Below are 24207 nucleotides of genomic sequence, written 5' to 3' on the forward strand. Positions count from 1 at the left end.
TTATTGAAGCCAGCACAGCCTTGGCCAGTGTTTGGATTGCGTGCCGACAGCCAGCCAGCTGGCTGCAGTTCAGAGCTCAGCGATACGCAGCACTGTGGGACGGCCCATGGGCACCGCTTGGCCTCTCGGGGACGTGGAGCCACTCCTGCTTCTGCCAGCCCAGCAGCAGTGGGCCCCGGGGACACGGGGTGAGGAGGAAGGAGCCAGCTCAGGTGATCACGAGGTCAGGTGTTTTACATCAGCCATCAGTTCGCTGGTGTAAAACTGTGGGGTGAGCTGAACACAGCACTCTATCGAGTGCATGCCCTGAACGCACACCAGCTGCAGCCTGCAGCCACCGTTAGTTCTTTTGCCCCAGCTTTGAAACTGCTGGGGGGTTGTAACTGATTCCAAAAACAAATACCATTCTGACTGTTGCAAGCGCATCCCAGGTTTCATTTTTACAAGATTCATGCTTATGATAACTCTAGAAGGTCTTCATTTACATCCATTTACTCTCTTTCTTTGCTCAGGGCTCTGGAATCTCTTCTTGAAGCCATTGGTGATTTGGTGAAATTCTGAACTCTGAATTTAAGTACTCTCCTAAATTGTAAATAATTTTGAACAAGTGGAATCGGAACTATTATGGCAATCATTTTAATGTAGACATCTGCCTGAAATCCCATGAAAATGACATAGTGAAAAATCCCCGAAGTAGTGAGGTTAGCAGTCTGAACCCAAGGAAAGAGGCTGTAACCAGTGTGTGACGATGCTGATCCCAAGAGGACGTGTGTTAAGAAAAAGGTTGCATCTTATTACTGAAAAACTCACAAAGTCACTTTTTGCCTCAATTCTAACAAAGTTCACCACCCCTGCTATAGAGAAGATAATTCCATGAGATCTAAAGGAGTGAGCAGAATAAGCTCTTTCTGAAACAGAAGCCCATGGAGACTGACGGCCCTCTGAAGCTCTACTGTGACTACTGACTCGCTGTTCAGGCCAGACTTACTCTTTTACATTTATGAAGAAGGTGTTAGAAAAAGGAAGGAGATTTATTTACCACCATCACCCAGTTTGAGTGGTTTTGTTGTATCTCCGTCTTTGCAGATTTTATGGTCCACCAACTTGTGTGCTGCCTACACAAGGCATAAGGGCTCTGCAGCAATCCCAGAATGAAACCAAAGCCAGATCTGTTGGTTAGACCAGGCAGACTCACTTCTGCTTGGGTTAATCAAAGCACTGCAGGGCTTCCATGGAACATAAGGCGTGTGGTTGCAGCTGGCTAGAGCCCCTTAAAGGGATTGGTTTCCATGGGGCTGGTGATGTGAGAAGCATGTGCTACCTGCTATAACCCTGCTCTTTTCAAAACACAGAAAGGCATGACGTTCTCATGAGACCAGTAAAAATTTTCAGCGTTCTCTACTGGTTCAAATCCCAGCTTTTTACCAAAATGACAATTCTGTGCTGTATGAAATCGCTAGGAACTAACTGGTACAAAGAATGCTATGTGCTACTGACAAAAGCCTTTTCATCATTTATAGCCAGCAGTCTGGGTACATATTCTGAAAACCTTTGCAGTTTTGGGAGCTGAATCACTTGGGTTGCATTTATCCATAATCTTTGGTGTTACTCAGAAGTTGGTGGTAAGCAAATTTTACTCATTAGAGATAATGAATGTAATTCATTTGTACTTCCACTTCATTTTACCAACTACATCACAGGCAGTCATCTTTAGGTATAAAATATACATTTTCAGTGAAGTCTTCTTTTACTGCAGTCAATTATATATGAATGCACCATGTGCCCAGGAAGCAGCAATTTGGGCAAATTAGGAGCTGTTTCATGAATGCAAGAACAAAGCTCACTGCCAGCATTTCTCTGCTCTGTGGGTTCTCTGGTGCCTAAGAAAAGGCAGCATGTGTCCGTATCCACACAGGGTATAAAGCCTTCCCTGAATCCACCTTCAGATCTTAGATCTTTAGATCTAAGATGGAGCTGTTTCACCCCATACAACAGCAAAATACAGCCAATGTGTCCTCGTCAAGCTGGTCCTTTGAGAGCTGTGGGTCCTTTGCAAATGTCTCCAAATTCTGCTTTTAAATGAGCAGACCCTGGCAGCTCTGTGAATCTTGACTTATCTGGGCTGCTGCCTGGTGGGACAACACATCACACTGATTGCAGACACCTTAACCATCCACTATCACTCGGATTTGGCTCAGAGACCCTCATGGCATGTAGGAAAGCAGAAAATGATCAACACTGCCCTAAACTTCTGAAAGTATGGGGAAACTCAATGGTGCCTCTGAGAGTTGTATGGGAAGAGGAGATAGCCCATGTGCAACACATTGCTCATCTCTGCCCCTGAGGAGGGAGTATTGTAGCTGTACGCTGCAGTGCACAACATGCAGAGATGCTCCACATTTCTACCATAGGTTCCCAGCTTAGTTATTGTGGCCAGCACTGTGTGTGAGGCTGAGGCTGACAAAGAATCCAGGCTGCTCTCTAGGGCTGCCAGACATTACTTTCTTCAGCCATTGGCACACTTAAATAAGGCCCTTTGAGCAAGCAGCCTCAATGCAGCCTGTAGTGTTGCCTGCTTCATGTAGAGAGATAGAGGCAAGAAAGCCTACGAGCTTAAGTTTAAGGGGAGAAAGTGGGAGAAATCAGGTATCAGAAACAAGATAATGCTGAGGTAATGCAGGATATGAAAAGAAGCAGACAAATCAGGCACTGAGATGTGGAAGTCTGGACGTGAGTAAGAGACTGAGGAAAGCAAAGGGCAATTTCCTTAAATAGAGAGAGGAGAGAAGAGCTGAAGAGAGGAAAAAAAAAAAAAAAAAAAAGAGGAATAGATAGCAGTCGCCCATCCTTTAATTTATGGGACTCATATAACTTCTTAGTCATACAGCACTCTGATTTTTCAGAACTGCCTGGTCATAGTGCAGGAAATGCTTGTGCCACCATCGCATGGGAGCCTTCCTGTTCCTAGTACAGACCTCCTTTGGATGTACCTGCCATCCCCACACCACAGCACAGCACCACCCACTGCTGCTGCATTTAGAAGACATGCTGTAGCTGTGTGTCTACAATCTGTACTAGTTTTAAAATTACTGTCTCTAGAGATCTTGCTCGTTGTGCCTATATCACCCTTGGTGGTACGTGGGATTTTTCATGCAGGTGATTTAAAATCATGTTTTGATCCCACATCACAGTGGAATTGGAAAGCCCAGCTTGCCATGGACTGGCTGTAGTCATGCTGTTCAGAGATGGTCATTCCCATCTCTTTGTCAGCTTAGTTATCTCAGGCCTTTCTTTCAAACCCAAAAACAAACCTGATTCTCTGATCACAGAGAATCATTAAGGTTGGAAAGGACTTCTAAGATTATCTCTCCCAGTCACCATTCCATCACCATGCCCACTGCCACATCCCTCAGGGCCACATCTCCATGGTTCTTGAACACCTCCAGGGACAGTGACTGCACCACCTCCCTGGGCAGCCTGTTCCAATGCATCATCACCCGTCAGAAAATTTTTTCCTAATATCCAGCCTGAACTTGGTGCAACTGGAGGACATTTCCTCTCATCCTATCACTGTTACCTGGGAAAAATGCGGTTTAATGACCTATGATCACTTTCAGACCGCTGAGCATCACTTGGGAGGCCACCTACACAGGGCAATGGGCACACAGTTTGCACAAAAGGCCATATTTGACCTATTTTCTGTAAACAGCCATAGGACAGAGTAAATGCATTGCCTGCATCCCTCTGAGAGGTGTTAGATAATGTGTGAACATTTAAAAGACTTTCTTGGTAAAACGGATGTGCTACAGAGTGACAGTGTCTGATTAATCAACTAACTACATCAGGCTGTGGAAAGGGGAGATTGTTCTGTCCTGAGGTCGCTTGCAACAAGCAGGGAGAACAGGTTGACCTAAATGCTTTGTGGCACAGGTGTCACAGTCAGTCAGTATTGCAATGTGGAAAAACAGACTGCTCTGTGGTACCCCTGCGATTTCCATTCAAAATCTCACAGGTAAAGAAATATTTTGGCTGAGAAACGTGTTGTATTTTTGATATATTTCTAAGCTGTTACTGTTGTTTTATCACCTAATTAAGGTATATAGTAGTGGGTTATTACCAAATCTGAAATTTATTACAGTTACTTTGCGGTTATACACTTGGATTGAATTAGTACTTTATTACTATAAGCAGCTGATAACACATATTTAATTAAGGTATCTTTGCATCTATCTGTTGTTTGGAATTGCCCTGACATAAATTTCTTACTAGCACTGAACAATTGTTCTTATTATTTACTTCAATGGCCTGAGAAAAGAGTGAATTAGCAGGTAGAGAAGATGATTCTACCACCAAACTCTAAGTAGTTTACTTGGTAAATAAAACAATACAAAAACATGACAGCTGCTTATCTCGTGGAGATTACTCAATAAAATAAAAATGTAGCTATAAATACATCTTGTTATGGTAGGGAATAGCCTGTATGTTTTAAATTACTCTTTAAGAAACAAGCTGAAATGAGCAATTGGAACCAAAAGTGGTCTGTACCCAACTTCATGAGTAAGTCAGCATGGAAAACACAAACAAATCACAATAAGCGTTTGGTCCAGTTGATTTACCAGGTAATGTTTGACATTTCTGAGTGCCAGGTAACATTTCCCATGTTGTTTCATGTCTCTGGAGGAGGGAAAAAAAGTAAAGATGGCTGGAATTAGCAGCAAAACCGTGTCCTTATGACACCAAAGGAAAAACAGTTTGACCTTGGTGCTAACCAGAAGTGGGGCTTTGAGTTGTGAATACGTGCCAATATTTTCAAGGCCAGTTTTTTTCCAGAGAACAAGAAGGAGCCCAGTTGGTGATCCACATGATTGCCAAAGTGCTAAAGCTACTTAACTTCTAGCTCAGGAAAGTCTTTGTGCTGAGGTGGACACTGTGCTCCATGCTGCTGAAGCACAACACGGATTGCAGTGTGGTCATGTTTCTGAGATGTCCCAGGGTGGGCACCTGGGACACCTACTTTTCCATTAGAGATTTCTTTTCTTGGAAATAAATATGGAAGAACAGAGAACACATAAAGAAGCCCAACTTTGTTTCCTTATAATGTGAATAAGGGAGGGAGAAGGACGGTGACATGTCCAGTGCAATATCATTTACTGGAGAGAGTGGGAGCAGGAGATAAGTTTCATTATTTGCCATCCCATGCTCTGAACTGAATTCTCACTGAATTCATCAGGACTAGAAACATAAGCAGCAAAAATATTTCAGCTCAAACTTCCATGTCTTTCTCATACTAGAAACTGTCCCGCTGTCTGTAAATAGCTTTCTCTTTCCTTCGTCAATCAGAATGTTATTCAATATATCTCTTTTTCCCCACTTCTCCCATCTATCCTACAGTTGGCGAGTGGGAAAGGCACATGATGAATTTGCATGGCAAGTACTGGGATTCAGCAAGAATAGGGCTGGTGAAAATTCCCTGCTCCCAGCTTTTATGGCAGGGTGCAATTGGTGGCGTGTGTTTGCTATTTAAATAAAGGAGCCTCAGAGTTGGAGGACGATCTTCCCCAAGAAGCTGCTGACTCCCGAAACCCCATGTCCTGCTGCTTATCAGCCTTGTTTATTGCAGGTTTCATAAAGGTTTTATGAGCCCCTGATGACTGCATCGCTGAGCAGGGTGGTGGCAGCTGCCTCCAACTTTGTGCCTTGTTGACAAAAGATCAAAGACCAGATTTACTACCCTGATAAGATTGGATGGATAAGAATCCTGGGCTGACTTTTCCCCTGTTTCCTGCAGTGACAAGCACATTGCAGAACTTATTGACAGAGCAATTCTGCCACGGGGGGCTCAATCTTGAAACCTTGTTTGGACAACAAACCTCCTACAAATTTCACATAATCACAGGATGGCTGAAGTGGGAAGGGGCCTCTGGAGGTCATCTTGTCCACCCCCTGCTCCAGCAGGGACACCCAAAATGGGGAGCCCAGGACCACATCCAGACAAACGGCCTTTGGGAGATGTCCAAGGACAAGACCCCACAGCTCCTCAGGGCAACAACCCTTCTCCTGGGCTTTGTGGAGTTCCCTAGAAATGAGCAATGAAGTCTGAAAACATTGTTGATTTAGGGAAAACCTCCACTTTGAAATTCCCTGCAGAAAGGAGTTCCAAAGTGATGTTGGTGTTGGTGGGGTCAGATCAGTTTTGCCTTTTTTACCCCCAGTTTTTCTAAGCTTTTTTGCACAAGACCTGCCTCCAGCCATAGCAGAGCTGTCTTGCTCCTATCTGTGGTACTGTGGAGCAGGCTCTGAAGCTTCATGGTGCCCATGGGTGGCCTGGGCCCAATGTAGGCAGCAGCTGGGAATGCAGACTGTGTGATGGAGGCTGGCTGAGCCCATCACGCACAACATACTTGACTTTATCAGGTCTGTTTTTCTAACAGCCATTCCCAGGTAGCACCCAGGGTTGGACTGAGCTGAGGTCTGAGGTGGTGTTTGGACTGAAGAAGGAAACATCTCCACCACAGCCTCTATTTCCAATGTCTGAGGGGACATTCAGTGCTGTCAGAAGCAGGTTATGCGTGCCAGGACTAAGGGTATTAAATCCACCAGTTCCTTTAGCTAAAGAAAGGAGATGATAGGGCAGAGCTGCAGAGAGTCTCAAATACAACTAAAATCAGAGGATTTCTGTTAGTCTCTTTTGCTGTAGACTTTTTAAGTGAACTGTTAAAAAAAATTATGCCTCTTTTGCTTGCCTGGCAATGGGAATCATTTTCAGCTTCTCATTATTTGTAGACAGATGTTTTGAGAAAGCTAAAAATAAGATACTGTAGAAGCACTGGGCTCAGTGATTCTGTGTTGACCTTATTAAGAAATCTGTGACCAGAACAAATGTAATGCAGTGGCACAGGACATGCCTGAGTCCAGAATTCTGTTTCACGGGAAGTCTGACTCTAGACTCAAAATATGGGCGATGAAGTGCATTAGCAAGGCTGTAGTATCTCAGAAACAGCCTTCAGAGCCACTTGAGAAGCAGAAAAGATGGCTCAGAACAGTAAGTTAGCCCACAGCACTTAAAGCCAGGCAGCAGTATGAAGTAAAGGAAGGTGGCCATAGAGAAACTGATCACTTGGAGAGCAGGAAAAAAGATAACCCTGGTCTGGTTAGGAAAGACTGAGATTTTCTCCAGCTGCTAATGTCAAACAGTCCTTTTCTGGGAGTCAATGTCTGTTTTGTGAGTTACATTTTCTTCAGTTTCATTGAAAATTGGAGTGTTTTGGGTTTTTTTTAAGTGCAAATTTAAGCATTTTTCCTTTGTGCTTGATGCTGGAAGCTTGCTTCCCTATAGCTCAGAGATATTTCTGTAGAAAGATGGAGCTTGGTGGCCCATAAGGGAGATGGAAAAATTTGGGTTCTGTACCCACATTGTGGAAACGTGAGCAGCTCCAGAAAGTGATGGAAAGTACAAAATTGAGTGTAGTGACCAAGGAACTTGCATTTTCAAAATCAGCACATGGAAATCTAACCTGCATAATCCATTGTGGTTTTACATGAACAGAGCAGGGTGCCCATGGCCATGTCCAGGCAGCCTTTTGTGATTTCCAAGGAGGAGATCCTGCAGCCTCTGGGCACCCTGTGCCAGTGCTCCCTCAAGACCTCGTGCTCCCCACAAAGCTGCTGCAGCTGCAGGAGGAGCTGCAGCCCGGATCAGGGTGGTTTTGGATGGCTGGAGGGCAGGCAGCAGCACCCAAGTGGAGAAAGCGAGAGCAGCTTTTATAGCAAGCACAGCAGATGGACGCGGATCTTTATCTGCTCTGCACTTGTTTCCTAAACATTATTGACTCAGATTACTGTCCACAAATTTCACTCCAAAACTTGAGAGTAATAGGCTTTTACAATGCAGTAAAAAAGATATTAACTGGTTCTGGGATTGACTAGACAACCATTTACACCACTCTTTTATCAATATTGCCATAATTTGACACTTGTGAATGGAGGAGGATTGTAAAGTGCCTGCAGACCCTGTAAAACATGTTAAATGGAGATTAGTCTTACTGCTTAGTTTAAGCCTAGTAAAAGATAATTAAATTGACTGATGCAGCAGTAAATCTCACTTTTATCAAATCCTGGCTCTCTTTGTCCTTATGATTTTACAGCATCATTAATGTTGTTGAGACAATATCATTAATCTCCCGCTGCTCAGAAAATGAAAGGCAACCAGCAGACACTGTATAAATCTGCTCTCTCTGTTCTAGCACTATCTTTCCTCACTTCTTGATTCTCCTGCTGCTCACACACACATTTCGTTCAGGAAGTGCTTTCATAAGCTGAAAATTAATTGTAAATACATTGTACTGTTCCTTTTACTGCTGCTTTTGTGAAAAGATTGTATTGGATTTTTTTTTTCCAAATCAGAAGAGGATTAGCAATAACTCTTCAATATTTATTTATTTATTTATTAAATAAATTCAGTGCTTTGTATCAGCAGTGCCATGGGAAGAAACCATCAGGCCCACAAGCTCCGCAGGTACACCACCGTTTTCTATTGAGATGCTGCAATCTCCAGCTTAAGCCATCAGTGACACATTTTCCTACATGTTTGAGCCACGTATTTGGTGACTCTGAGTCACAGTGCAGGTCTGAGTGGGTCAATTAATGCATCTCTGGTGCGTGGAGGCAGCTAAACATCTCCATGCAATCATGGGTCTGATTCAGTGTCAATCTGTTGTAGTTTCCCACTGCCAAAATGAAGCCTCCCACCATGGATGGGGCCCTGCGCAGCCTTAGCTGGTGGATGGCAACCAGCCCATGGCAGGGGGTTGGGGCTGGATGGGCTTTAAGGTCCCTTCCAACCCATGTAATTCTATGATTCTATACCTGTCCCCTACTGTCTGGCCATCTGCAGTCCAAGTTCCCACCTGAGGCTTGGTATGGCCTAAGACTGTCATGAAGAGTGTGTTATTGATTAGATCTTGTCTTCTGCTTTCTCTTATCTCGCATGCTTTCATATATGCTGAGCTGCAAATCTCTGTTCACACAACGTTCCCATGAAACACCTGCTGAGATGCTCTAGGAGATGTGAGGTGCCTAGGTACAGCAGCACTGGCTCATGGAGGTCCACTTTAGAGCAAAAACAAGCTGAAATGGTTTCTCCATCAAGCTTGGCCTTGAGTGGATAATGGGCCTGCATGGAGATAATGAGGCAGAGATGGTTGACTTTTTCCAGTTCCGTCTTCCCAATGAACTCAGTTATGTATGGGAGAGTGGTGGGTAGTCAGTGGGGAACCTAGAGCCACATCCCTACAGAGATAGTGCTTGGTTGCATAGTTTCTGAGCATGCAGAAATATAACTTCCATTACTGGGACCAAAATTCTGACCCTGTGTGCTGCTCACTGACTTCCCTGTGTGGAAGAGCCCTAAGACACCTCTGGGTTTATGCAGGGTCTTTTCTGCACCACCTCACTTGAGTGGATGCTACAGAAATCCAGACTCTCAAAACCAGACTCCAATAAATGTATGGTTTCAAATGTTAAGAAACAGATTTCAAATTTCCTCATGGGCCTCTCGGGTCACATTTTCATGGTTTTCCAAGCACTAAAAATATCATTAAAAACAAACAAACAAACAAACAAAAAAAGCTTCCAAACAGTGCCCAAACAAGGCAGAGGGTGCAGCAGTGTACATCACACTGGGAAGTACAGATGGAACAGTGATGGTTCAAGGGCAGGGCTTAGTGATGTAGACTCTAGCTAGCCATGGCACTGACTCTCCAAGTTTCAGTATTTACCACGTCCCAGTTCCTAGTTCAGCTGGAACTACCACACTTCCCAGGTTCAGGTTCTCCATGGGAGGAGTTGTTCTACTGAGCATAGCCATGGAAAGCTGGGATGGAGACAGGGACGGGGAGCTTCTGTGATAGAGTGAAGGCCCAACAGGCTCTCAAGAACTGACTGATAAATGTGATCATAGAATGCCCAAAATACCTGTCTCAGTGTTACAAAGTACTCAGAGAGCCCTTGGGAAAGCCCTGGAGACACAAAAGTCCCTATGAGTGCCTGGAGGCCATCACACCATCTCAAAAAACCCCTACTCAAGATGATTCCACCCTTCTTTCCTCTGTGTGGTCTTTCCCTTCGTAACTGCATTTGTGCTTCCAGATTCATGTATTTCTGGAAAACTTTGTTTCTTTACATTTCTAAAACACTTTGTTCTCCCCAAGAAAGTTACTTACCTTCCTGAGATGTTACTGCAGACACCAGGTCATGCACTTTCTGTTGGTCAGGGAGCACAGAATCCCATCTCCCATTTTGAGGTGGACAATGTAAGCCCACGTCAAATAACAGGAGGTTCAGATAAGTGAAGTTCAGATAACCACGCTGTCTGCCTTCCTCAAGGTCAGCTGGCTCAGCAGAGCTTTATCCACATTGCTTTACCTAAAATATTTACCTGAGGCCCAGGATTAAATCCCTTCAAGCTGAATTTACATTGAGGCACTTCACCTTGGTTGATGTGTCTCACATGACTGAAATGTTGTTGATTTTTCTTTCTGAAAAATGAAAATAAATTTTAAAATTTCCCAAATCAACAGTGATGAGTCTGAAGCCAAATGGCTCCTTCTGGCCAAGGATATCAGCAGGCAAACCAAGAGATTTACAGCTAGGATATTTTCCCTGGACATTTTCTTTGTCTGTCTGTATTCCCACGGTTAGTTCTGGGTTTGAGACCATCCTGTAGTACCTGCCAACACAGAACCAGCATTTCGCTGTGCTTGGCTGAAGTCAGTGGAATAAATTGGGTATTTCATCTCATAGTTTGGAGGGGAGAAAGTTTATGTGAAAAATATTTTTGAGTTCACCATCCAGTTACAGAGAAGCCTAAAGATAGTACCTCAGTCAGCTGCAGCTATAATTTCTCCTCAGTATTTCTTTAAACTCAGTGGTCTGAAAGTCCAAAAGATAAGGAGTACTTCTCAGCAATGCAAATAGACGAGGAGCACTGGGTTCATGCAGGGGACACTCCTCCATTCAAGTCACAGATAACAAGGAGGCAGAAACCATGGGGCAGCCTCTAAGCTCAACTCTTTCAGAGGGCCAGGTTTGCCTCTCTGCAAAAATCCAGGCAGTTCCAGCATCTTTTCTGTGCCAGGTTTAGATAATCCCTGTTTGTTGCTGGGGAGTTGGGCTTGATACCTTCCAACTCAAAAAGTTTTACAATTCTATAAGGAAGGCATTTTTTACAATCAGGGTGGTGAGGCACTGGCACAGGTTATGCAGAGAGATGGTGGACACCCCATCCCTGGACACATCCAAATCAGGCTGGATGGGGCTCTGAGTACTCGATCAAGGTGTAAGTGTCCCTGTTCATTGCAAGGGGGCTGGACTGGATGGCCTTTGAAGATCCCAGCCAACTCAAATGGTTGTATGATTTTATAAGCAGTAGAGGACATTTTCTCTGCTCTGTAATGGGAGGAATTTGTGGCAAGAGAACAGTAAGTGGAATTGTCTAGGATAAAGAGGTGATGGGAAGAAGTAGATAGGGTTTTGATTGGGTATGCTGAGTGATAGGCTTAGATATATTCTGATAGAGAGGTATGTATATAGGGGGCTAAACCAGATGATTAATTTGCAGGACCTATGCAGTTTGTACTTGTGAGATAGTGCCTTCCACAGAGCATTCATCTAACTAGATAATTAACTTCAGTCTAATAAAGTGAAGGTGATCATCCTTAGGCTGATCTCTCTGAGCAAGTGATGGAGAAAGATGGATATCTCCTGAAGGCGGTTCATGAGACCAGGTTTAGAACCCCTTGGGGGCATCTAACCCTATCTGGTGGCTGTGCAGGGAGGTAGACACCTGGCTTGGACCAAATGCTTTGAGTAGTCAGGGTTCTGTCCTATGAAGAACTGACCAGAAGGGATAAACTCACATCATCAAGGGGAATCTCTTTTTCTTCTGGTGCCAGATGCGGTTTCATTTGTATGGACAGCCCTTGGGTCCTGGTGCCTTCCTGGAGCAGCAGGGCAGAAGCTGCGCTCCCCTAAGTCTGGCTGTCCCCACAGGACTCAGCACTGTCCCCTGAAGCCTAGGGAGATGCCCAAGCAGCACCCCTCTTCTTTCTTAAATGCCACAAACTGGAAATTCCTGTAAGCTGGGTCAGCAGGTTCAGATGCAGGAAAGTCCAAGGACGGAGTTTTACCAAAGTCCAGCCCTTTATGGAGCACAAAGTTCTGCTGGGTGGTTCCATCTGGGCGGGAGGCATTTACATCCAACAAAGAAGTGCATTTTCCAAAACCTGCTGTAAAATAAATGCCCGGATACATCCCTGCATCCTGATGGCTCCAGCACCTTCTGTCTGTGCACAGTGATTGCATAGGAGTGCTCACGTGGCAGCCATGGAGACTCCCATACGGCATCTGGTCCGCAAGTAATGACAAGGATTATCTGGAAGAGTAAATACCATCGAGTTTTGCTGCCTCTCTGAATGTTGTTACTCCTCAATAAAATGCATGGGTTATTTGATTCTCATTATATTTAGTTCAAGTTCTTTCCTAACAAGTGGCGTTTGAAAGCGATGTCAACAATTTTCACTTTAAATTAACAGAGATAGGCTTTTATAGCAGAGTATAAAGATATCAGCTGGGAAATCTATGGCTATCAATGGCTTTAGTTTTTGCCTTTATCTATTGATATAGCCCTAATTTGACACTTGTCTGTTGAGGAAGCTTGTAAAGAGGCTACTGACCCTGTAATGCAAGTTACATTTAGATTAGTCTTATAGCTCACTTAAAGCCCAGTAAAGTGATAATTAAATACACTGTTGTGGTTGTAAATGTTCAGGTACCTGGATTTAGTTCTATCCATGCCTCCAGCTTCACTGAGGTGACGCTGAACTCCTCTATTCCATCCAGCCCCATGAAATCACACAGTCACAGAATCATAGGGGTTGGAAGGGACCTCCAGAGATCATCGAGTCCAACCCCCCTGCCAAAGCAGGTTCCCTACAAGAGGTCGCACAAGCAGGCATCCAGGCAGCTCTTGAATATCTCCAGAGAAGGAGACTCCACAACCTCCCTGAGCAGCCTGTTCCAGTGCTGCATCCTGGCTGCCCAGAGCTGGTTCTGAGCCTCAGCACAAAGCCCTGTGACCATGCTTTATTTCAAACCAGGGATGTCAATCTGAATCAAAACCATTCAGCTCATCAGAAAGAAAACATTTCCATTGGAATAGGAACCATTCTGCCTCATTAGTAGCGTGGTCTGCAAAGCAGTCAACATGGGTGGGGTGACAAATCTTGCCTCTTTGGTAGTTAAAAGGCTCTAATAGAATCACAGAACCATTAAGGTTGGAAATGACCGCTAAGACTGTCTATTTCTACCACCAGCACCTCCCCACTGCCCACATCCCCCAGTGCTACATTCACATGCTTCTTGGACATCCCCGGTGATGGTGACTGCACCACCTCTCTGGGCAGCCTGCTCCAGTGCACTGCCACTCTTTCAGAGAAGAAATTTCCCCTCCCTTGATGCAGGAGATGTACCTTTGCAGGCACCTAACGGAAAGTGTTGCACAGAGAAAATCATGCTAAGAACAGGTTTCAGTGTTGGTCACTGTGACTTGAAAGGCAGCTTTTGATGAAAAGAGCTTGAAATACATTCAGTGCCCTTGGCTGGGTCATTTCAAGCCTGGTTGTATTGTTTGAATTTCAATCATTATGATAATTAAATTTTCAAGGGAGGAGCAGGCCACATTTTTTAAGAACGATTGATTACTGGTTATTTTCGTTACTTTATTTACTTATTCATTCGTTCATTCATTCATTCCAGCACGCAGGCTGGAATCTATATTTGGGTTCTTTCTCTGGCTGAATGCTTTGTTGTAGGAAGGGGATAACCTACCTAAGAGCTTGACAGCACAATAGCTTCTAGAGCTGGATCCTTCCACCAAGTGTTTTGCAATCCAGAAGTGAGGCAGTAGGAGTGACTTAAAGTGTTTAGGCCACGACAGGGATATATATATGTGAGTTATTTATAAGAAGTTGTTTAATGCTTCTGGAATTTGTGGTGGCACAAAATAAATGGAAGTGTGGCAAAACGAACCCCTTGGCAACAACGGGAGCATCGGTGCCAGCCAGAGCCTGCTGTCGGCTCTCAGCTGCTTAAAAAAGAGCTCGTCTGATGCCTGCCTGGGGTTTGAGCTGTACTGCGACAGCAGAAAACTGTTCCAGCTCTTCGCAACCTCGGCCGAGCGTCGGGCCATCAGCGGGCCGCTGCTGCCACCCAGCGGGGACACCGCCATCACCCTAAAGGAGACACGTCATTGACCTCGGGGACACCACCACAACCCTGTAAGGACACTGCCAACACCCAGCAGGGACACTGCCAACACCCCGTGTGGACACTAACACCACCTAATGGGGACGCTGCCATCACCCAACAGGAACATGGCCACCCTCCTATGGGAACCAAAGGGATTTTCAGCAGCCCTGCTGTTCTCATCTCCTACCTTCCACTCCATGCTCACCAGCATATTCCACAATCCACAAGGGAGAAAAGTCAAGCAAACACCCCGAAGACCCTATTAAAATGCCTCAGACTGAGGCATCTTAATGAGAGGAAGGAGCAGAGCAAGACGTGAGTGCTCTCAAAGCAGCCCTGAGCCAGACACGGGCCAGTGCTCTCTGCAGCCACAATAAGATTTAATGCCTTTCAGCAGCTAGCGGAGCCTCTCCCCTCGGCTACCTTCAGAAACACTTCTGAAATATTAAAAATCCCACAAAGCCCTCCTTATGAAACTTTAATGGAGGCCGTTTCCCTGAGCCTGCTGGAAGGAGTGCTCTGTGGCACACACTGCTGCATTTCGGTTAATTTACTGGGCTGCTTCCTCCCCAGCATCTCCCTTCTCTCTCCCTCCCAAGCTCTGGTGTTGCTCCTTGTTCCATTTTTCATTTCTTCTCATCTTTCCAGCCAGCACTAATTAAGCTTTCTAGCCACCTTTTTTTCCCCTTTGATTTTTGTCTAGGTTGTTTCACTTTCCTCTTTGGCCTCTCCTTTGTATCTTCTCTTTCCTGTGTTTTTTCTCCTCTGTCTTTTCCTGAGGTTTGATATTATCTCCGAGTATCAAGCCTGCAATGCACTGAGTGGGTTAAAATGACCAGGTCAAGCTGCCAGATCACTGAAGCCCAGGAGAACATTGAGCTCCTTGATAAAACATGGCCAAATCCAGGGTGAAGCTAGAACTGGGTGAAGGAGCTGGACATAGACCTTTGAGATCCCTTCCAACCCAAGCCATCTGTGAAACACAAGTTATGGAAAAAGTCTTCCAGGGCACCTTGAGTGCTGACAACCTGCCTGTTGCTTTGAGCAACACTGTGTGTTACTACTCAGACATGAGGCATCTGTCTCTGAGGGACTTTTCTGACCCTTTTAATAACCAGAGGCAGGAAATGGGCACTCTGTGGTGTGATTGGACTGATTTTAGAAGTCTGTTTAAATGTTAGATGGCTCTCTAACATCTATTTTTTTCTTCATTGAGGGATGACCTTAGGATGACCGTCCGGACCTTTGAATGTAGTTGATCTGCCCCAGTCATATAAATCCCTTCCACTGCATAAGAATCACAGAACCATTCTCTTAAGGGAATTAAGGCCATTTAGTCCAACTTCCCTGCACTGAACAGTTCTACCTACTGCTAGATCAGGTTGCTGAAAGCCCCATGCAGCCTGACATTGAGTATATCCAAGATGGGGTGTTCGCCACCTCTCTGGGAAGCCTGTGCCAGTGCCTCACTCCCCTCAGAGCTCGTAACATTAGGCTCTGTGGCTTGGGTGTGTTCGATCTCCACCATTTTTGCTGTTATTCCTTTGACAGATCTCTGCAGCACAGATGCCTTCAGGCTGTGACAGTTGCAGAAATATCTGCTTTCTCTTGGGCAGGCCATCCTCTTTAGCTTTCTACCTATCCTGTTCCACAGAAACTTAGATGGGAACTGCCTAGGTTTTCTTCCTGTGAATAATTTTTGCACATCATGACATTTTCCTCAAATGCTCTAAGATCATTCAGTATCTTTTTGAGCTGTGGACTGGTTCAGAAGTAGCCAAGGTAACTTGGATTGTTCAGTCTGGAGAAGGGGAGGCTCAGAGAAGATCTTATCGCTCTGTACAACTGTTGGAAAGGAGACTGTGGTGAGGTGGGGTCAGCTCTTCTCCCTGATAGCAATCAGATGAGTGGAAATTGCCTTAAGTTGTGCCATGGGAGGTTCAGGTTGGATATTAGGAAAAATTTCGTCTCAGAAAGAGTGGTGAGTCACCAGAACAAGCTGCCCAGGGAGGTGTTGCAGTCAAGAACTGTGGAGATGTGGCACTGAGGGACATGGTTAGTGGGCATGGTGTGGTTGGGTTGATGGTCGAACTGGATGATCTTAGTGTTCTTTTTCAACCTTAACTATTCTGTGATTTTGTGCTTACACATAAATATCCAGATAACATTGAACCATGTACATTCATGCATGGTTGGTCCCATGACAAGGCAATGGCATATGATGGTATGGTGGAAAGAAATCTTGTCACTGGATTAGTAGAGAGCCTTCATCAAGTGTCCTGTGTTCTGCAGCTGTAAAGCTGCTGGGAATAACCAGTTTTGATGAGAATGTCTCTGGTTATCAAAAACAATTTTTTTTTTTTTTTTATCCTGTAAGGGAAAGAACAAAATCATGTCAAAGTTCTGCTTCAGTGTCTTCAGTTGTGTCTTCCTGGATTGGTGCCAAGAGGTTGTTGGCTTATGTGCAATGAAGCAGCACATCTGATCTCCAATTCACACAGGTGCCACCAGGCCTCTAACTGCCATTGCTGCAGGGTCTCCATGAACCCCATGTCTGCCAAACAAGCTTCTTGGAAACCCATGGAGAAGATAAAGGAGTGGCATGAACACGCACTAAGGTCCCTGCATTTCCTCTCACACTGATTCTCATGTAGGAGCATCTACAAACAGCAGAGGGCTGTTGAGATCAGTTCAAAATACATCTCTCATATATAAATTTTCCCTGCCAGTATTTCTACAAGGCCAAGAAGTGTTTATATAGGGTCACACCCTGAACACCATGCTGATGGATAAGGTGCTGCAGAGGTGAGGTTGAGTTGTGTTGACTCTGCAAAGTAGAAAACTGAACGTTCCTGCATGCATCCTGTGGATGCACAACATAATTCCTCCTTTTCATTGGCCACTGCAGCTCCTGATCTGAAGCATCTGCTGCTATTTATTGGATACGTGGAAAATTTTTACAGTAAGGATGGCAAGGTACTGGCACAGGTTGTCCAGAGACATGGTGGATGCCTCATCCCTGGAAGCACTCAAGGTCAGGCTGGACAGGGCTCTGAGCTCCTGATCAAGTTGTAGGCATCCCTGTTCACTGTAGGGGAGGTTAAACAGGATGACCTTTAAGGGTTCCTTACAACTCAAGCGATTCCATGTTTATGATTTCAGCCTTGAAACCACTTCACAGTCCTGTTAAAGTGCTTCAGGACTGCTGTGCACTTCTCATTGACTCATTGGAACCAGCTGGACCCACAAAAGCTTAGTAAAGAGAAGGCAGAAAAACTGACGGAACTGAAAAAATGAAAGGAAGTGGGTGGAGAGTGTTTGGCTCTTTTTCAATGGTCTGGTGATTGAAGACAAAACATCAGCATTCCTTCTGGTATTTGTTTCCTTGTCAGAAAGGCATCTTGGAAGGGAGAGGCCCCACAACAGAAGGAAGAAAATCTGTCATTGCAGGAATAAACAGCGACTCAAACCACAGACGAGATTCTTGGAGCATGGGAACAGATGGATTTAAAGATATGAAACGCCATCTGAATACTTCTGATGTTGGTTCAGACTGATACTGATTAGTAACAAACCGGTATGGCAGACCTGTGTTCCATCAGCTTATCTTCATGATCCAGGCACTAACTCTATCAGTCATTTCTTCATGCTTATATTCACAGGCATGCAACCAAGCTGGTGGAAAAGATAAATTATAGGGGAAAGAATTGGGTGGAAATTCATTCTAGTCCTTCCCTTCCCTTCCCTTCCCTTCCCTTCCCTTCCCTTCCCTTCCCTTCCCTTCCCTTCCCTTCCCTTCCCTTCCCTTCCCTTCCCTTCCCTTCCCTTCCCTTCCCTTCCCTTCCCTTCCCTTCCCTTCCCTTCCCTTCCCTTCCCTTCCCTTCCCTTCCCTTCCCTTCCCTTCCCACAGGGAGACCAGAGCTTGGACCACTGAATTCAGATGGATTGCAGCCTCTGGATTAATGTAGCCAGAATGCTAAACCAAGGTGCATTTGTAAATAGCTTCTTTTAATAAAGCAACGGACTGGGACTTATTTGGTAGTGATGTTCTGATTCATCGTGTGCTACAAAAAATAATGGCCAAGAAATCTTTTCCTCTTAGATTTTTACCTTGTTTTCTTGCATGTAGGAAGACGCTAAAAATGTTTCTCAGTAGACTTGCTCTTCTACCTACAAATATCCCAGAACTGCAATATCTTAAATGTCAGTGGGGATTACTGATCCCTGAGTGAGAAACACCAGTGAATGTCATCTGACCAAATCTTGTATCTAGAAAGTGCACCTGACAAATTATGCCCTGCAAATGCTTGCATTTCTCCATCACTATAAAGTGATCTGAGCTGGGATAATCCTGTCCTGCTGGATTTATTTATAGATTTCATAAGATTTCTACCCTGATCTTCAAAGGAAATATCTTCTTTGTGCTCAACCAGTGCCCAAGAGCGTTTGATACCTTCAGCCTGTTTGAACAAAAGTCAACAGTTTCTGCACATTTAGTGGTGGCATGGAGTTGGACCTGGAAAGACAGGTTACCAGGAGGCAGGTGGTAGTGCAGTCCAGCCCTGTCCCTTTTCCCACTTTCTTCTGGGTGACCTGTAGAGATGTTGCTCCAAACCCAGAACGTGCCTCCACTGCCACTTGGTGGATATAGAGGAGGGCTTTGATGTGGGCAGTGGTGAGGGCAGCTGGGGAATACCTGGGATCTATGGGAAGGAGCTTCCTTCAGGAACACCAGCCTTCATTAGTGCTTATGGAAAACTCTGTTTAGCTTTTAAGGCGTTACATATGTATAAATGCCTGAGTTATTTCTCTGTTTCTTAATCACAGTAAGAAACCTTTGAGCAGGCCTGGATTGTCTGTAAGAATGGCAATATGACATGGAAATAGGGCTGTAAGGCTCCACTAAGAAATATACAGCTACAAAACAGAAATTAAAATGTAAATGTGTGATACACAGCCTCCCTCAAGGGATGTGGAGGAAAGCCAGATGTCTTCCCTTGCATCTCAGATCATCTTGAGGGTTCTGAAACAAAAAATGCTGATAAAAAATGGTCAAGAAAGCTAAGAACTGCAGAGGATGAAACTGCTAATAATGTCCTGAGCCCTAAGACAAATGGCATTGCTAATAAGGCAAAAACATTGGCATACTTGATTCCCCCCAAAATCCCTTTCCCCAAAATCCCTCCATATTAAAAAGGGCAGATCAGCCATATAAGCTGTGTGGGTTAAACAAGAGTAGAGACAGATTTATGTGAACAGGCACCAGTTTGTCTCTAGTGTGGCAGAACTGGACCTAAAGTGCTTTTCTGGATTTCAGGGACTGTGTCTGGGAGGGCCCTGTTAGATAGAAGAGGGGCAGGAGAAGGGCCTGGGAATTAAAAATTACTCAAGTATGTATTTTAAATTAAAATGTGATAGAACAAGGGGAAATGGTTTTAAACTAAAGGAGAAGACATTTAGATTAGCTATCAGGGGGAAGTTTTTCAGATAGAGGGCAGTAAGGCACTGGCACAGGCTGCCCAGAGAGGTTGTGGATGCCCCATCCTGAAGGCGTTCAAGGCCAGGCTGGATGGGGCCTGGGCAGCTTGGCCTGGTGGATGGCAGCCAGCCCATGGCAGTGGGGTTGGAATTGGATGGTCTTTAAGGTAGATGGTCTTCCAACTGAGCCATTCCATCATTCTATAATTTTCACATTCACTATTACGTCATCAATACACAAGCTCACATCTAACAAGAAGCATTGAAGATAGGGATGCAAGGAATGCATGGCATCCTTCTTCTGCATCCTAAAACAATATTCTGTTTTCCACAGGACTTCACGTAACAGAAAAGTGCATCATCTCTGCATACTCTAGTTCTCTACTTCAACTTCCATAACTTTAAGAAAGGAAAACTGATTAATTCTCTTCCCCAGATGCCATTATTCCCTCTTCTCTTGTGCCCATGCCATGTCTGAATGAGACAGAGTGCTGCTCAGGCACTCTGACAGTGCACTGCCATAGGGTGATGCTTCTGCACAGGAGTAACCTCCTGCAGCCAGAGGAGTGGCCCTGCACAGGGCTGATCAGCAGCCTTGGAGCAGAGTAATTCCCACCATTTTTTACAATAATAGATCAGTCCTGTCATGTACAGATAATTCCCAATGCTAAAAACATTATCTTCTCAAATTATAGCTTGTGGCTCAAGAAAGTCACAAACCTTTCCTTCTCCAGTGGTTTTACACCAGGGGTAAATAACAGGGATGGATGGTCTTTCCATTGTGGATTTTTTAAGCTCAAGCTGTAGTTCCAATATGAACTGCTGAAATTGAGATTGTTCCTTATCTTCCTTCTGCTTCATGAGATCATGCACGAGATCACACTTTCACTTGAGATGGAGGTAACTCCTTACCCAAATCATCTCCCAGCTAACGCTCAGCTCGTCCTCCTCAAACATTTCTAGTCTTCTTGCATGCACTGCTTTAACAGTCCAAAGGTGTGAATGGTGTATGCCAGGTGGCTTTTTGTGCCTTAGCTTATTTCTGATCCTTTGATCCCAAACATTCTCTACATGCACTGTGCTGGGAAGGGCAATTGGGGTGTTTTTTTTCCCCCACAGTCCATTTTTTCTCTGCTTCCAGTAACTTATTCAGTCTGAATCAAATTCTCAGCCCACACCAATTCTGCCTGAGACAGCAGACAGAAAGAAGAAAAGCCATAGAGGCAAAAATAGTAGAGCTTTGCAGTGAACAACACAAATAAACATGCTGCAATATGGAAGCACATCAGGTTTCACTGTAACAGGAGATTTATATGTGATTGGCATTTTTTGCTAAATTGCCTTTTTTTCAGACACTTCAAAGGCTTTGCCACTAGGTGTAGCAAAAGCTCTCTTAAAAGTTGTTCACTGCATTTCTCTTTCCAAAGGTGAAAGAAACTAAATCTCAGCAAGTAAGATAAAGATAATCTTAAATAGAGAGCAGCCGTATCCAGAAGAACTAGCACTGAGATCTGGCAGTGTTGAGCAGGGTGTTAAAGGATTTTCCCTAAATAAACAGAGATGCAGTTGGGGTTGGGTCACCAGACTTCAGTGCTCCTTGCTTGGAAAACTGTGCACCAAATTCTCCAAAATAATTTGGTGAGGCACAGGCTGCCCAGGGAAGTGATGGAGCTACCATATCTGGACATGCTCAAGAAAAGGGGAGATGTCACACTGAGGGACTAGCATGGTCTAGCACGATCACAACCATGGGTTCATGGCTGTACTAGATGATCCTATCGGTCTTTTCAACCTTAATCATTCTGTGATTCTATGATTCTAATTCAAAGTGCTTTATGAAGCCTGCATGTTGGAGTTAGCAAAGGGCGCTCAATCACCACTTGAGTCTACAGAGGAAAATCTGTGCAATCGGGGAGCTCAGGGTGTGTTACTGGCATTTTTCAGTTCTTCCATAAAGTGGGGTTTATTTCAGAAGTGTATGCTTTAGGAAAACAAACAAACAAAAGGGGAAGAATTAAATATGATAAATAATGACTAAGGTAATGAGGCTTGTTGTATTTACTTATAGCCAGGCTGGATGGGGCTGTGAGCAGCCTGGTCTAGAGGGAGGTGTCCCTGCCTACAGCAGGGAGGTTGGAACAATACGATCTTAAAGGTCCCTTCCAACCCTAACCGTTCTATGATTCTATGGTTATATGGTAGATCTAAACGAACCTTAAGAATCTCCACAGAAATGGACACCATTTGAAATAATGAAAAGGAAGTGTTGAAATAAGCCTGTAAGATGCTTTTTAAATTATTTTTTTCCTGCTGTGAAGAGAAGGTTCCTTAGGCATTCTCAATATAATAATAAAAATCTGGAAAAATGAAGCATTGAAAATTAGAAGTAGAATTAAAGAGGCAGCCACATGAGGAGTTTTGACATCTGATCCCAATATGTCATCAAGGAGTTACGATAGAGTGGAGATGCTTTTCATGAGCCAAAGAGCCTGGGCTGAACTGCTAAGCCACAGCAATTTCCATGGCAGGTAAGTGTTCTCACTGTGCCTTCCCCATCGAGCTGTCCCCTGTGCAGGCAGGATGACCTGTGGTAGAGGTGACAATGAGGAGACAGATGGCTGGGGTGTGGATGGCAGCTCCGTGCTGATGGTGTGAGACACATCCGGCTCCGGGAGCACCTTGACGGGAACAGGAGCTTCAGGGTCTGTGAGGGAGGCTGGGACAGCCTGTGCTCAGAACATCCGAGGGATGTGTCAGTGACACTGCAGAGGGATCAGACATGCAGATGTACAATCAGGGTGGTTATTTCTGTGTTGATTCCACCATTGCTCTGATTACAACTGCTTTGGCTGCACCAAGGTGGGCTCTCCCCATCAGCTGCCACATCTCTCCTTCAGCTCATGTGTTCCTTGGGTCCAGGTCTCCTCACTGTTTACCAGGGAGCCTGGAGCCAGGAACTCCTCATGCAACAGGAGTGGGGTTGGGGTTTGCAACAGACACTCAACATTGGCATTCAGAGGAGTGGTGCTGACATCTAGCCCTGGTACTGCTTATTCTTCCCATGCCAAGTGCCTAATGAGAATTTGGGTAGGTTCACATTTTCCTCCTTCCTATTAGACAAATTAGATCATGTTTTCAATAAGATATAAAACTCAAGAGTTGGATGGAATTCAATAATTATGTTAATACAAATGCAAAATCTGCCTTCATTGTGCCTAAAAAAAAATCCAGCCACGCTCATACAAGCACATGGAATAAAATGTCTTGTTTTTCAGGGTTTTATTTTGATCCTAATAGCACATTGCAGTTCTTGCCTCAGACACTGTAAGAGACCTTAAAAACCTGTTAACCCCTGCAAGCAAATAGAAAAGAAACAAAAAGCCTCTGTGCATTACTAAAATGTTACTGACAACTACAGCTGTTCAACCCTCATGAGCTTTACTAATTCCTTGCAATAATGTGTGAATGCTGCTAATAACGTGCCCCAGAGCCAGCTCTTTTTAAGCAAAGGGTTTAAATCACCTGGGGTGGTTTATCCTTATGTAACTGTAGACATCTCCCACTCACCTTTCCTCCCGCATCCAGCCCTGCATGTGCAGGTCAGCCGGGCTGTGCTGGATGTGTTCAGATCTATCCCTGCCCCAGCTGTGCTGGAGCTGTCAAATTCTGGTGCTATTCATCAGTCTGTCTCTGCCACATGAGAAATATTCAGCAGCTTTCAGACTCTTGTTGCTGCAGGAGAACGTATTAACAGTCCATAAAGGTTCACAGCTTTCCATGATCCCATATAAGTGATATTTGGGAGTAGGAAGGAAGTCAAAACACAAAATCGACTCTGGGACAATAAGACAGCACTGGTGCCATCCCCAGAGCTGAGCTGTGATGCACAAAACCTAACAGTGGTAAAGGCATTGAAGACTCAGATTAACTACGTAATGCTTGGTTAATTGCCTTGCCCTTGTCTAGAATGTGCCTCTGCCTCTTCTCTGCGGATGCCCTCAAGACATTCTCTCCTCTTCCTCCTACAATTCCTCCCATAATATTTTCAAAATGCTGGAAATCATTCAAGTTTGATAAGAAGTATTTTTGCAAACCTACAAAAAGTCTTTAGGGCTTCTGCAAATATTTGTGCTTGGACTGGCAAGGGCTGGTGAGCTCATCCTGGAGGTTCAGAAGAACATCACATCATAGCTGAGGATGCTTCCCTTTGCCTTCAATACTATTTTTAAAGCAGATTTTCATTATTCACTCTTATAAGTCAACTTGTGATTTCTTTATGTGCCTCATCGCTCCAGTGTGTTTCTCTAGATAAGCTCATTTGTTACAATGATCTTAGCTCTCCTGGCAGTGCAGTTTGACCACTGCTCTCTCCTGGGGAAGAGGGCAGCCTGTGGCTTGGATAGGTACACTCTTTGCTGGTCTAAC

Source organism: Lagopus muta, chromosome 1, assembly GCF_023343835.1.
Source record: "Lagopus muta isolate bLagMut1 chromosome 1, bLagMut1 primary, whole genome shotgun sequence".
NCBI lineage: Eukaryota > Metazoa > Chordata > Aves > Galliformes > Phasianidae > Lagopus > Lagopus muta.